Consider the following 13,798-nt stretch of genomic DNA (forward strand, 5'->3'; position numbering starts at 1 on the left):
ATGAAGCATAAACTTTGCAGCCCGTTTCCACCAGGAAAGGCAACTGGCCAAGTGAGATCAGGGAGCTGAAGAGCTATGAGGGCAGTGGCTCAGGGCGGGAGGCGGGTTTGGAAACTGAGGAACAGGGCGTGGAAGAACTGGCCAGGAGACCCGCAGAGAAGATTCCATGAAGCCTGGTCCCACCCCCTTCCCCCACAGAGGTCACACTCAGAGGGCGGTCACAGAGCAGGTGCCCCCAAAGAACTGCAGGTGAGACATGGCCAGGGCCTCAGCCGAGCGGCAAGCTTCACTAACCGGACACTTGCTCAACCCACCGGATGCAGAAAACTGGGTTTCCATCAAGAACGAGTCAGAAACAGAAGCAAGCAAGCAGCAGCCTTCAAGAGCACGGTCCATCCGTAAGACTCTCACTGCCCCACAGCTCTTAAGGTCAAGGCCAAACCCGTCCCAGAAGCAGACAAGCCCGTGCACAGTGCAGACAGCAGCAGCGTGCCACGGGCCAGTGACAGAGCAACCCAAAGGCGCTGGCGCCTCCCCAAGGGCCTCTCCTTCCCAGGGAGCGGCCTGGCAGGGACCACCCTGGCCACGCCGCCTGAGGCTGGCCTGTCACACCCCAGAAAGATGCTATGGTGATGCCTAAACGTTACCAGAGCGCACAGGCTGGGGTGCCCACCAAAAATGTGGAACCAGTGTCACTTCTGAGTGTGAAAACCACAGAGTTTAACACGCAATGGACACAATTATTATCAGGAGGAATTAAGAACTGAAGGATGGGGATGGGAGAATTAAATTGGGAAAAGTGAAACCGAGGCTGCTAGGTGATGGGAACACACCCTGAGGACAGCGCCGGCCTGGGGAGGCTCTCCCAACCCGGCCGCTCCCGGGAAAGGCACGAGGCCCGGGGCCACCACTAGCCCTGGGGCCTCCAGGAGGCCTCACCCTCTCCACAGGGCAGTGCCACCGAGGGAGGACACTGCTTCCTGGCCACACCACCTCCATGGTCACTGACTGTTTCAGTGTTTCAGTTTTGAGATGTCCCCTTTGCAAAGTAAGCCCACCTGGATGCCTAACGACCCCTGTCCTTGTCACGCCCACCATGCCACGGTGCCCACTTTCTTTCTTTTGTAAAAGAACAAAACTGGGGCTTCCCTGGTAGCGCGGTGGTTGGGGGTCCACCTGCCGATGCAGGGGACGCGGGGTCGTGCCCTGGTCCAGGAGGATCCCACGTGCCGCAGAGCGGCTGGGCCCGTGAGCCATGGCCGCTGAGCCTGCGCGCCCGGAGCCTGTGCTCCGCAGCGGGAGAGGCCGCAGCGGTGAGAGGCCCGCGTACCACAAAAAAAAAAAAAAAAAAAAAAAGAACAAAACTTAACTGGAAACAAACACTCAACCTGTACAGATTCCAGAGCCGCATTGCAGAACCTCCGGCCATGCTGGAAATGCTCGGACGTGCTCTGCCCAGGGCAGTGGCCACTGGCCGCGGGTGACCTTAAGCATTTGAATCAAGTGGAGAGGAAGCCAATGCTTCTTTCTCTGTGATGCGACCCAGTTGAATTTCTTCCACTTCAACCGCCCACAGGTGGCAGGTGGCGTCCAGCCTGGACAGAGCGCTCTAGGGCCTCACTGGGCTGGGACACCACGGGGGCCCTAGGAAGCTCCAGTGGCCCCACCAAGCAGAGGGAGGAACGTGGGAAGGAGGCGGCAGGCGGAGCCGGCAGTGCTTGGCCTCCGCGCACAAGTCCAGGCGGCGGCAGCAGGGCTGGCCCGGTCTCCGCAGCCTTCCACAGCCAGCCACGGATGGAGCGCAGAGAAGGGCATCAGGCCAAGCCTGCCCTTTATTCTTATTCCCAAAGCCACCCTGGCTTTCTCACCTTGTACTCACTGAACGTGCATTTTGCTAGCTGCTGAAGAAAGAGCAGGCCTTCATATTCCTGTGTCTGTAAAAGCTTAGTGGTGGAATCAAATAAATGCCCCGACCCTATTCCCAGCAAAGCCTCTTGAAAGGGTGGCCATCATCTGCAGAGCGCCCGCGCACGCGTGTCTCGGTGACCACGGGGAGGAATCGAGTGGCCTTTTGGACACTGGTTCCTTATACTCGAGCGGAATCCGGTTCAGCCCATTTGTGCATGAGGCTCCATCAGAGCGCCATTTTGAGGGCAAAACAAGTAAACGTGTGTTTTCTGTCTGTGTAGCTGTAACAGCACCAGCCTTCTGCAGGGCTGCACGATCTTCCTGACAAAATCAGCTGCCTAATGCTTCAGGGAACTGAGGGTGCGTGTCAGCGTCGGGGGCCGGGGCAGCCTAGCCCCAGGAGGCCTCCCGTCTCATCCACGCCAGTGAGCAGGTTACAGTCAGCACACGGACTGGCCAACGTGCTTAGGGGTTCAGGCAAGAAACTGAAAGTTTCCAGACCTGAGGAAGGTAAAGGAACCTCCTGCTGTGTAAACAACTGCATTAATCGCCCACTGTTTGCCATACTCCACCCCAATGGGGAGGCCTTGAAGGGCAGGCACAGGGCAACCAGCCCGGCCCCCGGGAGAGGCAACGGCAGCCACACTTCCTGCCGGGACTCGGCAGGAGCCTAGAGCCCCACCCACATCCTCGCTCACGACAGATTCCCTCCAGCCCCGTGCCACACCCCCACCCCGAACCAACTGCTTCCTATGCAACAGTGAGCACCAAAGACGTACCACGCATGTCGAGGAACACGCTTTTACAACCCAGCACAGAGCACTGCAAACAAGTACCGCATGAGATGAATGGATGTTCTTTAGTGCAGACGCGTTTGTCCGAATCAACCTCATCATTCCGGAACCCAGAGTAAAGCAGAGTGGTTTGAATGCAGCCTGGGGAGTGGGTGAGAGAGCTCTGAACAGGGAGCCCATCCATAGCCTCTGGGCCCGTGTTCAGAGAAAACCACAAGAGCGGCAGCCACACCAGAGGCAGCGCGCGGACAGCCGTGGAGAAGGCAGACCACTGAAGTGCCCCTCCCCACGGCTTGTCCATCTCTGATGAGGACCAAGGGCCCGGACGCAGTGGGGCAGGATGCTTCAGATGGCACCTCCATCACAGGGCAGGGTCCGGTTTCACATCCTCGCCCTTTCGCCCACTTCCCTCTCCTATTCCAGGTCCTTCCCGTCAGCTCTCGCCCAAGTAGGACCTGCTCAGCCCCTGACCGGTTTCACCCTGCTGAGGGCCCCTGACCGGTTTCACCCTGCTGAGGGATGTATCACCTGGTGTCCCGCCTGCCCCAGTCACCCCTAACCATGCTTCCTGAGCACTAACGGGGTGGGTGTTTAAACCAAGGTCAGGGAAGTCCACAAATTTCTAACCACCCGCCCCCCACCCCGCAAAAAAAAGAGAAACAAATAAAAAGAGAAAAATTGTAAAATTCTGTTTGTGTTCATTTTCCCCCAGGAACACGACTCAGACTCTTCATTCAGTTCTCAAAGGAGGGGGTCCCTGATGCAAAACAGGTTAGCACCCCATGGCGGGGTTGGGCCGTGAGCCTACACTTTTTACAGAGTTCCGCAGGTTTTTCTGGTGAGAAGCCTCAGCATCGAACCCACAGTGCCCTGCCTCTGCGACAGAGCCCAGGGCAGCGCTCTGGAGCCGCCCCCGCCCCGGGACCCCCCTACCCTCTCCCTCGTGTGTTAGAACACGCCCCACAGTTAATCTTTAGAACACAGGCACTGGTGCCTCACTGGTACCAAGTCAGGGACAGGATGGCTCTGGTTCTCCCCCGTCGCATGTCGAACAGGGCGCCCCGCGGAGAATTCTGTCACCGCTAGAATTCTTCGTGGTGCTCCTTTCCACCCTCAAAGTTTCACAGTTTGGCCATCAAATCACATGCTTACCTGGTTTAAAGCGACAGCGGAAGTCACTTTCCAGCCAAGCACGGTGGTACAGGCGCCAGGTCACAGCTGATCTTTTCTCACAATCAGCCTTCCGCTTGTTCAGTAAAACACACAGCCTCCCCTGCCCCCGTGGCGACCATCGTCTTTTCTAGAACCTGGATTCAGGACGACTTCCCTACAAGACCATTCCTCATGCCAGGCTCTCCCCCAAGAACCCGCGTCCTGCCTGGAACAGGTGCTTCCCTGGGCACTTGTTAAGGCCGGTGGTCCCACCCCTCTGGTAAAGGTATGAGCTCAGAGGTCAGACAGGTCTGCCCAACCCAAAGCCACACAGACCACTCCCTCTGCTTACGTGACCCCGGCGCCCAGGGGTGCGGAGGCGTCCTGAACAGACAGGGAGGCTGTGTGTGTGTGCCCAGGAGAGAGTGCCAGGCCCTGTAAGCCTTCAACAGTGTGCGCGCTCCCACCAGGCTCCCGGGCTACAGGGCCAGGGCCGAGCCAGCCAGCACTGACGTGGGAGTTTGTGTCTCAAAAGAAATCCTGCAAGAATTCCACTGATGAAATGAAAAAGTGAAGAAAGAGACACACAAGCACCCGGCAGAAGTCGCCGGACCTCCGTGTTTCTCACACACAGTCCCTTCTGAAGGCGGGCCTCCACTGTTTAGCTCACTGCAGAGATTACGGTATTTGCACCACCGGGAGATCCAGCTGAAAGATGGTGATGCTTTGAAATTCTGCCCAATGACCCTGAGTTCTTTTCTGAATTTGGAAGGAAAAGGAAATAAGCGCCACAAAGTTCACGGACACGTCGAAGTGACCATTTCATTACGCGTTTGTTAAGGGGAGCTGCAGGGCTGGGCCGATGCTCCACACACGCTCCCAGCCAGAGCGTGACACGGCTGCAACGCCAACGCCTGGGATTTATCAGCAGATTTGACTGGGATCTGACTGCAGCAGAGACACGAATTAATCACTGTACATGGAAAGTGCATTTAAAGTGCCAACTAGAGCCTAAAATATTAAAAATTCTTAGGATTTAAGTATTTGTAAACAATCAATAGTGTTCAAATACTAACTTCCTTCCAGTCTCAATAAGCTACCATTCAACCTTAAAGCGCACCAAGCTTCAGAAATTAAACCTCACCCCGCTGTCTGCGTTCCATCCTGAGTCCTCAGGAGAGGTACTGCATGGGTCCAGGGGTCTTTTTATAAGACAACCCCACTTGAATAGTCGTAACATAGAAATGTTACTGTAGCTCATTTGAGTAGAACTGCAAACCTACCTACCAAAGATTTCCTTAGCTGCACTTCTGCACCGCATTTGTTTGTGTCATTGTCGGGGGGTCAATTTCAGTGCTCTCAGGTCTGGGACAGAAGGTCTACTCAGCACCTACTACAATACCAGAGCCTCTCAGGTTACATTTTCACCTATATTCCTGGCAATAACCCACTTTACAGGCCAACGCCCTTGAGGCAAGAGCAGATAAGTAACTTTCCTCCCATCAAAGTTAGAGAGCAATGGGGCCAAAACCTGAGAGCCCCAGGCCACCTCCGGAAAGATTCTTAAACTCTCAAGTGGAACATGTTAGCCACCTGAGGACGGTCATCACAGCTTTTGCTCAAAGATGCAAGCCCTGCACACCTTATACCCACCAGAGCCAAACTCCTAGGAAAAGATACGGCCTTGGCTTTTCACAGGAATACTAAGGAAATCATTTGAAGACAGTATAAGAACACATAAAACGTTTCCAAAATTTCGCCACCAGAAAAAGAATTGTCACTTTCGTAATTAGCTGAATATAACAAGATTTTAAAAGTCGACCTAGTTTTAAGTGCATATCCAAGACTCATTTGCTAGCATTTCCTGGAAGGCATGGATAAGAGGCACGAGGACGAAGGTCAAGTGGCCCTTTTTAAACACTGAAATAACACTGCTCATCAAAGTGTTAAACCAGAGCTGACCCCTCTGAATGCACATGGGAGGAGAAAGGAAAGCCCTAAGTACATGGTTTACGGCTTTAAGTTCACCACATTAAGTTCGCTCAGAAATGAATTCAAAATCACAACCTCATGCTTTATAGTGTGTCTATCCATCATCACCCCTCCTCCGCCAACTCGCCCTTTTCACACCGTGAACATCAACGACTTCCTTACTAACCAGGGAACGGGGCAGCAGGTGGGGTATTTCAGCAAAATCTTGGCTAGCCAGATAGAGAATTACTACTTTATTTTAGAAGAAATAAAATGGTTTTCTAAACATTCATGCTCACCCAAAATGAAAATCTATCAGTTATGTGTGCTGCAAGAAACAAAGTTCTGACACACGGTAATGCAGCACAACTAAATGTTCCACAGAAAAATGCTGAGGGGACCTTATAAATGAAAACGTTGGTTTTTGAAAGGCAGTAGAGAGAGGTATTTAAGGGTGTAGACTCTGGAGCCAGACTGCCTGGGTTCAAATCCCTGATCCATAACTAACTACTGTGTGATTTAGAGTAAGTTACTTAACCTCTCTGTTCCTCAGCTTCCTCATGAATAGACAAAGGATAATGGAACTAAGAACAAGTCTTGTAGTTTGTTGTGAAAACCACATGAATAAGGTGAATATAATGTGCTTATAGCAGTCCTGGAACAACACTTGTCACGTATTACTGTCGTCTTAGATAAGAGCTGTTATTAACAGAAGGACAGGTAAGGCAAACGAGAAAGGTACATTCTAAGGAGATTCAGTCATCTGTGTACTAAATGACAGCACCCTGCCAGGCGTTGCGCTGGACAAGGAGGAAGTGCAGCCGATAAGGTTCCCGTCTTCATCAAGGAGGGGGAACGGGAACGAACAATCTGGAGCACCTACCACAGGCCAGGGACTGCTGGAGACAAGCATTTCATCTGCTGGTCTTATCGGCCCTGCCAGGTAAACGGCACACATGGCAGAGGAAGGAACTGAGGCCAGGAGAGATGGGAAAACACTGCCAAGCGCACAAAGTCAGCAAGGGCCTTCGCTCTGCCACCAGGGCAAGGAGCCACAAGGACGGGGGTCCCACGACACCTCTGCTCTCCAGGATGGAGAGGTCCCGCAGCTTGCAGCCAAGCATGTAGCGGGCATCCCAGAAATGTCTGTTGAACTGAACCGAGTGAGACCACATCTCCAGATGTGCATGGGCAGCCCCAGAAAAGGGACTAGTGCAAAAGCTGCTGGCTGCCGGTCCAGAGCTTGTCCTAGACTGACCCATCAGTATAAAAACCCCAGGGACAGGAACACAGCTTCCGGGGAGGTGACCCTCACACTCAAGAGGGCCAGGGACATCGTAACACCACCTGGTTGCTTCTCCCAGAAAAACCCGGGAACACTGATTGGTGATCACCCAACAGTCCTGTTCTGGGCTTATAAAGTCTCAAGATTTATTCTGCTGATTTCTGGAATGTAACTGGAAACAGAAGGAAGCTTTTAAAATCAGATTACAAATCTAATTGATCTAACATATGTGTTAGGTAAAGAGCTCTCCACAGCAGGTACAGTCTGCTAAGGTTGACAAAAACAAAACGAAGAGCAGTGGAAGGGGTGGACACGAGCACAACACCTTGCAGGGTCGAGACAAACCCACAGGTGGTCGCCCGGGCAGGGGAGCGGAGGGAGGGCTGCCCCGCGAGCGGGGACACTGACTCTTCACCCTGGACCCTTCCTGACTGGTTGACCGCGGGCGCCGCCTACCTTAGACACAAGGGAAAGTCGGGGGTCCCAGCGCCCCTGCCCATCGCGGCCCCCGACTCACCCCCGCCGCTGAGAGGGGCGCCCGGGCCAGCTCTCCAGCCGACTTCCGGGTGCGGTGTCCGGCAGTGCGGCCCGGGGCCGCAGTTGCCCGGCGACGCGGGGTCTGGGCGGCCGCCCGGTATCCAGGCCCGCCGCCCCCGCCGCCGGCAGCCAACTTTCCTCCCAAGTTTCATGAGCTGAGTTTACAAACAGCGAGTCGGGTGGCCGGGGCGTGGGTGCGTGGCGCGCTGAGTCCTCTGCGCCTGCCGCTCCCAACCCCCGGGGACGGGCGGAGGCGGGAGTTACCCTCCTAAAGCTGCCTTCCTCAGCTCAAGCATCTTTCAGGGCTTCCCACCGTCCACCCTCCGTGCCATGCCTTTCACCACTCACCAAAACCCGGCGCCAGTGTACCCTCAGGCTGCATCCCTGACCGTTCACTCCCTTGTTTAAAACCTTTGGGGGCTCTTACTGACCCGTAGTGACGCCATGGTTAAGCCCAGAAGCTCTGGAGTCAGACCCGAGCTTGCATCCTTACCAGCTAGCTGTATGGACGTGGGCAAGTAAACTAACCTCTTTGAGCCTATGAGTACCAAGGTTTTCCTTTGCAAACCAGGTTTCTCCCACCCAATCCCATCTAAATCTTGGGTCTGGTTTGGGGTGGGTGGAGTAACATGGATCAGGCTGGCTGCTGAGAGTCACAGCGATTGGATCAGGGGTGAGCAGGTGACCCTGTCCTGGCCAGTGAAGGTCAGTCCTGGGACTTTTGCTGGGGGTCAGAGAGCTCAGGCTAGAGGGAAAACTGAGGTCACAGACCTCCACAGAGCTGGGCTAGGTGTCAGAAAGATGCATCGATAAGTCTGGGGCTACTGATGGGCACCATGTCTCCACTAGGGGTGGGGGCACCTGGGAATGAAACCAACCCAGAGGAAAGCAAGAGCAAATACCCCTGGGTCTCCTGGAAGCAGCCGCACCCTCAGCAAGCTCTATCCTAGACTTTTCAGTATGTGAGTGGCCACGTCTTCCTTTCTGCTTAAGCCAGTTGGAGGTGGTACCAAAGCATCGCTGGGACCCTGGAGCCACAAGAGTGCTGATAGACCACCCCTGATCACGTAGTGCTTTCTGAGGTTCCTGCCCTTCACCGCGTCTTCCACAAAGCTAGCCCCAGTTGGCCTCTGCACTCCCTCCTCAGAACATTTCCTCATTGCCAGCGGGGGCGCGGGGGGGCTGGACTGCGGCTGCCTCTGCAGCCCCCGTGCAGATGAAGCTGCCTCCTGTAAACAGCGGGGCAGAAGCACGTGCGGCAGGGCGGCAGCCCAGGCTGCATTTCTGGGCCCAGAAAGCCAGTCATCCCCATGCCAGGGTCTGGCCCCAGCTCACTGGTGGGCCCACTGTCAGCGGGAGCCCGGAGACGTGCAGGGACTGAGAAGGAGCTCTCCCAGCCACTGTTGGAGAGAAAAGCCGGGAGGGAGGCGGGGCCAGGCCTCGGAAACAAAGGCATTGCCATGGTTACCTGTGAAAAAACTGACACCGGCTGGAGAGGGAAGGGTGCAGCGTGCAGTCTCCCAAGCCAGGACAAGGACAAGGCCGGTTGCCACGGAGATGCTCCACGGCTTCCCTCGTGCGCCTGGCCTGAGTCCAGCGCAGGTCCCTCACTCTGACCAGCCTCTTAAGACTCTGAGCCCCGAGCACCAGCCCAGCTCTCGGCCACGAACTCCAGGGGTGAGTGCAGCATCAGAGAGCTCAGGCCAGAGGAGAGGCGGGGGTGAATGAGCCTCCCACCTGCCCACGGATCACTGAGGGCTGAGCGCGGCCATCTCTGCCCTGGCCTGAGGGGTAGGAGTGGGCTCTGATCCCAGATGGGTCCCGTGGCTGGGATGTCGGCTTATCCCCTTTAACCAGATGCAATAAACTGGGCTCCAAGGGTCAGCTGTTGCGTCCTCTTTCCTGGTCCCTGTGAATTGGGCAGGAATCGTCCTTCAGTTAGAGGCTGGAAGGAGGGTGCCTTGGGACCAATCAGGAGCATTTTTCATGACCTTCACTAGGTCAGCCGGCCAAGTCCAGCAAAATTCTCCAGGAATGGGATGAAAGATGGGAGCAGAAAAGCAGACAAAGAGGGTTTGGGACCAGGCAATAATGATGACAATGGTGATGACAGCTGACATTAGCCAGTGCCCCATGATTTACATGCCTCATCCAGTTTCATGTTTACAACCGCCAATCAAATAAACACGCTGTGTCATCATTCCCACTGTACAGTTGAGCAAACTGAGCCTCAGCAGGGGAAGTAACTCACCCAGGACCTGCAATGAGGAAGTGGCCCAGACCCAGTGCGTTCCTGCCACCCAGCAGCCTGGCACAGCCCAGGAGCTTGTCAGAAAGGCAGAGCCCTGCCCATATCTCCCGGACCAGGATCTGCATCTGAAATAGGTGCTCAGGTGTTCCTGGGACCAGTGTAGGGGGATGCGCGGCTCACGGCCACGATATCAGCTGATCCCTGCCCTGTGGTCGGGAGGAGGCGGGTCATCGTATTGTCCCCCTCCATCCTGAGAACTCGGGCCTGGCTTGGCCCCAGAGTCTGCTCAGGACCCCAGGGGTCCATCCGTGTGTGCACTCTCAGAGTTTGAGAAGTGCTGGGCTAGTAGATGACTTTTGGGGTGACTGGTCTCACCAGAACTGCTCCCAGATCAGGCCAACCTGGCAGTCGCGTCTGCCTGTGACCTTCCCTCCACCCCAGGCGAGGATGACTGGAGCCTCCCTGTCCCAACTCCTTCTGAATCAGAATCAGGTGACATCATGGCCCACAAGCCCCCTGGGCAGTGGCTGAGCCTGTGGCGCGGGGCCGGGACTCCTGGGCTCTGGAGGCCCCGGCCGCGTGGGAGCACGTACCCTCACTTTGCCCTCAGCAGGCACATCCACGTGCACCTCCCTCCTTCCTTCCATCACATCAGAAGGCACAGCAGAGACTATTGCTCCCCCTTCAGTGGTGAAACTGAGGCTCAGAGAACAGAGGGGCTGGCCCAGGGTCACCCTGCGGAGCGGGCCAGCGGTGTGGTGCCAGCCCTGCCCTCGGCCTACTGGTCTTTCCCCGGCTTCACACCTCCTTCCCCAGCAGGTTTCTGAGGCTGGATGGGTCTCTGTATCTCAGTGTGAGGCCAGAGTTGCAGCAGAGCTGGGCATCCAAGGATGCCGGGTACCCGGTGTTGCTGACCTGGCCTTTGCCCCTGGGGAGGCCCAGCCCGAGGCTCACTCCTCTCCCTGACGCCTCCCGGGTCCATGGAGAGGACATTTCCCTGCTCCCTTCTGTGGAATGCTGGGGAATCTTCTATCTGGATGCAACCTGGGTGGGCAGAGGGTGGCTGGCCACTGAGGTGGGGCCCCGGCCCTCACGTGGCCCAAGCTGAGCCTTCCCCACACAGCTTTCAAGTCTCCTCTGCAACGTGACAGCGCTCGGCTTCCCTGCCGTCGGAGAAGAGTATTTTTAGTTTTGAACCCACCACGTGAGAGAGACAAGTTATCAATAGCAGCGGCAAAGGGCTTTTTCTTTTTTTTTCCCCATGGCTTTGGGACCTGAGCAATCTGCACCCATTAAATTCTGCCAAAAGAGAAAAAATGTATTCCTCTTATAAACTTTTTACCCCGCGACTTCCTCACTGCTGCAGCTTTGCAAACCAGCTCTTCCCGGGTGGATCCCACCCAACTCAGCAGCGCTCTGCCCCCAGCCCCCTATAGCCTCTGCAGGAGGCCACTCTGCCCCGCGAAGGGACCGCAGGAGCAAGCTGACCCACGGAAGCGGAGAGAAAGAGCAGGGTGGGGGCTGCGGCCCTGGAACAGGCAGGAATGAGGGGCTGTGGGGGGGGGGGGGGCTTCCATGCTCAGAGTTGACTGACATGGGCCCCACTTCTAGCTTCAGTAGCAGCCCTAGCATTTATTGAGCACTTACTGTGTGCCCAGCCCTGGGCTGAGTACCTTTAGGTGTATTGTCTCAGCTAAATGCCCTAATCACCCTCTGAAGAGTTTCCCAAATGAGGTACCATGGAATCCCAAGGCCTTTCTGGCTGCTCTTAGGTGTTTCTAGAGGAAAGGGTTCCACAGTCAAACAGGTTTGGGAATGCTGTTTAAACAAAGCCAACAAGTGTCCCCCTTCTCAGGGCCCTTCCCACTCTGGTATATGTGGGATCCTCCAAGACACAGAAGGGCCTGCTGCAGACCCAGGATTTATTGGAACTGGACAACTTTTTCTTTTCCCTATGGAATGTCTTGTATGACTCTGAATTGGCCTCCTACCTTGCCTGGGGGACATTTGGGGCCACTTAGCTTCCTGCTTTTTAGGATTAGTTAGAGCTGCATACATGAAAAAACCCAGAATAACAAAGGCTTCAGCAAAACAGAAATGTCCTTCTTTCCCACATGGCACAAGCCCCGGCTGTCCAGGGTTGGCAGGGTACCCAGCTCCTACCTTATTGTATCACTCTTCTAATACTAGCGTCCATCCTCGGTGTCACCTCACAACCCAAGATGGCTGCTGGTGCTCCAGCCATCACATGCATATTTGACCAGGAAGAAGGAGTAAGGGAAAGAACAAGAGCAGAGGTGCTGCCCCACCAGGTGAGTCATCTCCCTTTGAGAATCTGTCCCTGAAGATATACCAGACACTTCTGCTCACATCTCACTAGCCAAAACTTTATCCCATGCCACTCTCAGTGGAACAGTAGCATTTTAGCTGAGTGCATCTCCAGGCTGAATAAAACAGAGGGCCCAGGGAAGAAGATTATGTGTGGCTAGGCCTGACTGTGGGCCCCAGGCCTCCCCCAGCGTCCTCTGGCAGGCCCAGAGATGCAGACACCCGGTGAGGCGTGGGCAGTGCCAGACGCAGAGCAGCACTCTCAGCTCACAGCCTGTGTGCCTACTGTGTGCCCAGTGTGGTACCAGGCAGGGAGCCTCAGCGCTGTCCCTGGACAGAAGGCTTGGTTTCTCTCCCCCTGGCTGTGCCCTGACTGCTGAGCACCTGCTGCACTGCTGGCCCTGCGCTGGGTTCCAGGTGCCGTCATGAGCAGGCATATGGGTTCAGGGGGCCACGGGGGACCCCCAGGCAGGCAGGTCCTTCTCTCCCCACCCTTCCCAGGGGCTCACGAGCAGCGGAGGGGTGTGGGCGCATCTGTGCGCAGGGGACCAGTGGGGCAGGTGGGAACGGGAGGAAGACAGCTCGGGGTGCGTTAAATTTAACTTGTCGGAGCTGCCGGCCTGGCCAGGGGAGCTGCCAGGCGTGGGGGTGGGAAGGGGCAAAGCTGAAACATGCCCAGGGAGCAGGGATGGGGGTGGCCCAAAGCAGTGTGATTCATTCCTCCTCCTGGGAGCGGTCTGGGCCAGCGGGGAGGGGCTGGCGGCAGCGGTCTCACCTCCATTCTGGGCAGAAGCGAGCTGGCTCCCGCGGAGGGGGGTGGGGGGCCTTGCATAAGAGAGAGCCTGGCATTTGGGATCTTTTGGAGGGTAGGCGTGCTCCCCCCATCCCATCCCCAGAGAGGAAGGCAGGGAAGGGGAGAGGAGGGGGCAGCTAGCAATCTGTGCCGGGCGGTCACAGCGGGGTTGGGGGGTCTGCCCTGGAGGGTCCCACGTGGGGAGTGAGAGGCGACCACAGTGGCAGGGACAGGAGTGCAGCCTGCAGTCGTGTGGGGCTCCATGCTCGGTTTACTGCTCAGCTGTTGCCATCTTGCAATTTTTAATTTCTGAGGAGGGGCCCACATTTTTGTCTTGCACTGGGACCCACAATTCCGTAGCCACCTGAGGAAGGGTCAGCACAGGAATCGGGGTCCACGGGGTGCTGCCTCTCCGCTTCCGGGGCCGCAGACTATGCATACAGCCGGCCGGATGGCTCCGTCCCCTCCAGGTAGGGGGCAGACTGGGCCAATGGGCCAGGTTTTTTCTGGGCAAGGGGCAAAGGGGCTGATAAGAGGCCTTGTACTGGGCACTTGGCCAGCCCTGCCCCCACCGAGGGAAGGCAGTCTGCCCAGGAGTCCCATGGCCCGGGGCTCGGGCCCTCAGGGCTGGTCCTCTCTGAGGCACCCCTGGAGACAGAGCTGGCCCGGCACCTCCACCCACTCACTGGCCACGGGAACGACATGCCTTCTGGGCTCCTAGCCGATCAGCACGTAGTAGGTGCTCAGTGAACGCCCCTGGAGGCCAGCAGGAGCTGGGT

The 13,798-nt window shown here is 56.3% G+C and overlaps 1 protein-coding gene across 1 annotated transcript in view; it reads right to left on the reverse strand.

The window, feature by feature from the left end:
- The window catches only part of OSBPL2 (oxysterol binding protein like 2), a 39,596-nt gene extending 31,857 nt beyond the window's left edge, over window positions 1-7,739 (reverse strand). Inside the window, exon 1 of the mRNA XM_024750343.1 lies at window positions 7,567-7,739. The gene's annotated coding sequence lies outside the window, so the exon portion shown is untranslated. The remainder of the gene's footprint in view (window positions 1-7,566) is intronic.
- Window positions 7,740-13,798: the final 6,059 nt, after the last annotated feature.

The sequence above is a fragment of the Neophocaena asiaeorientalis genome, unplaced genomic scaffold, assembly GCF_003031525.2.
Source record: "Neophocaena asiaeorientalis asiaeorientalis breed wild unplaced genomic scaffold, Neophocaena_asiaeorientalis_V1.1 scaffold606, whole genome shotgun sequence".
NCBI lineage: Eukaryota > Metazoa > Chordata > Mammalia > Artiodactyla > Phocoenidae > Neophocaena > Neophocaena asiaeorientalis.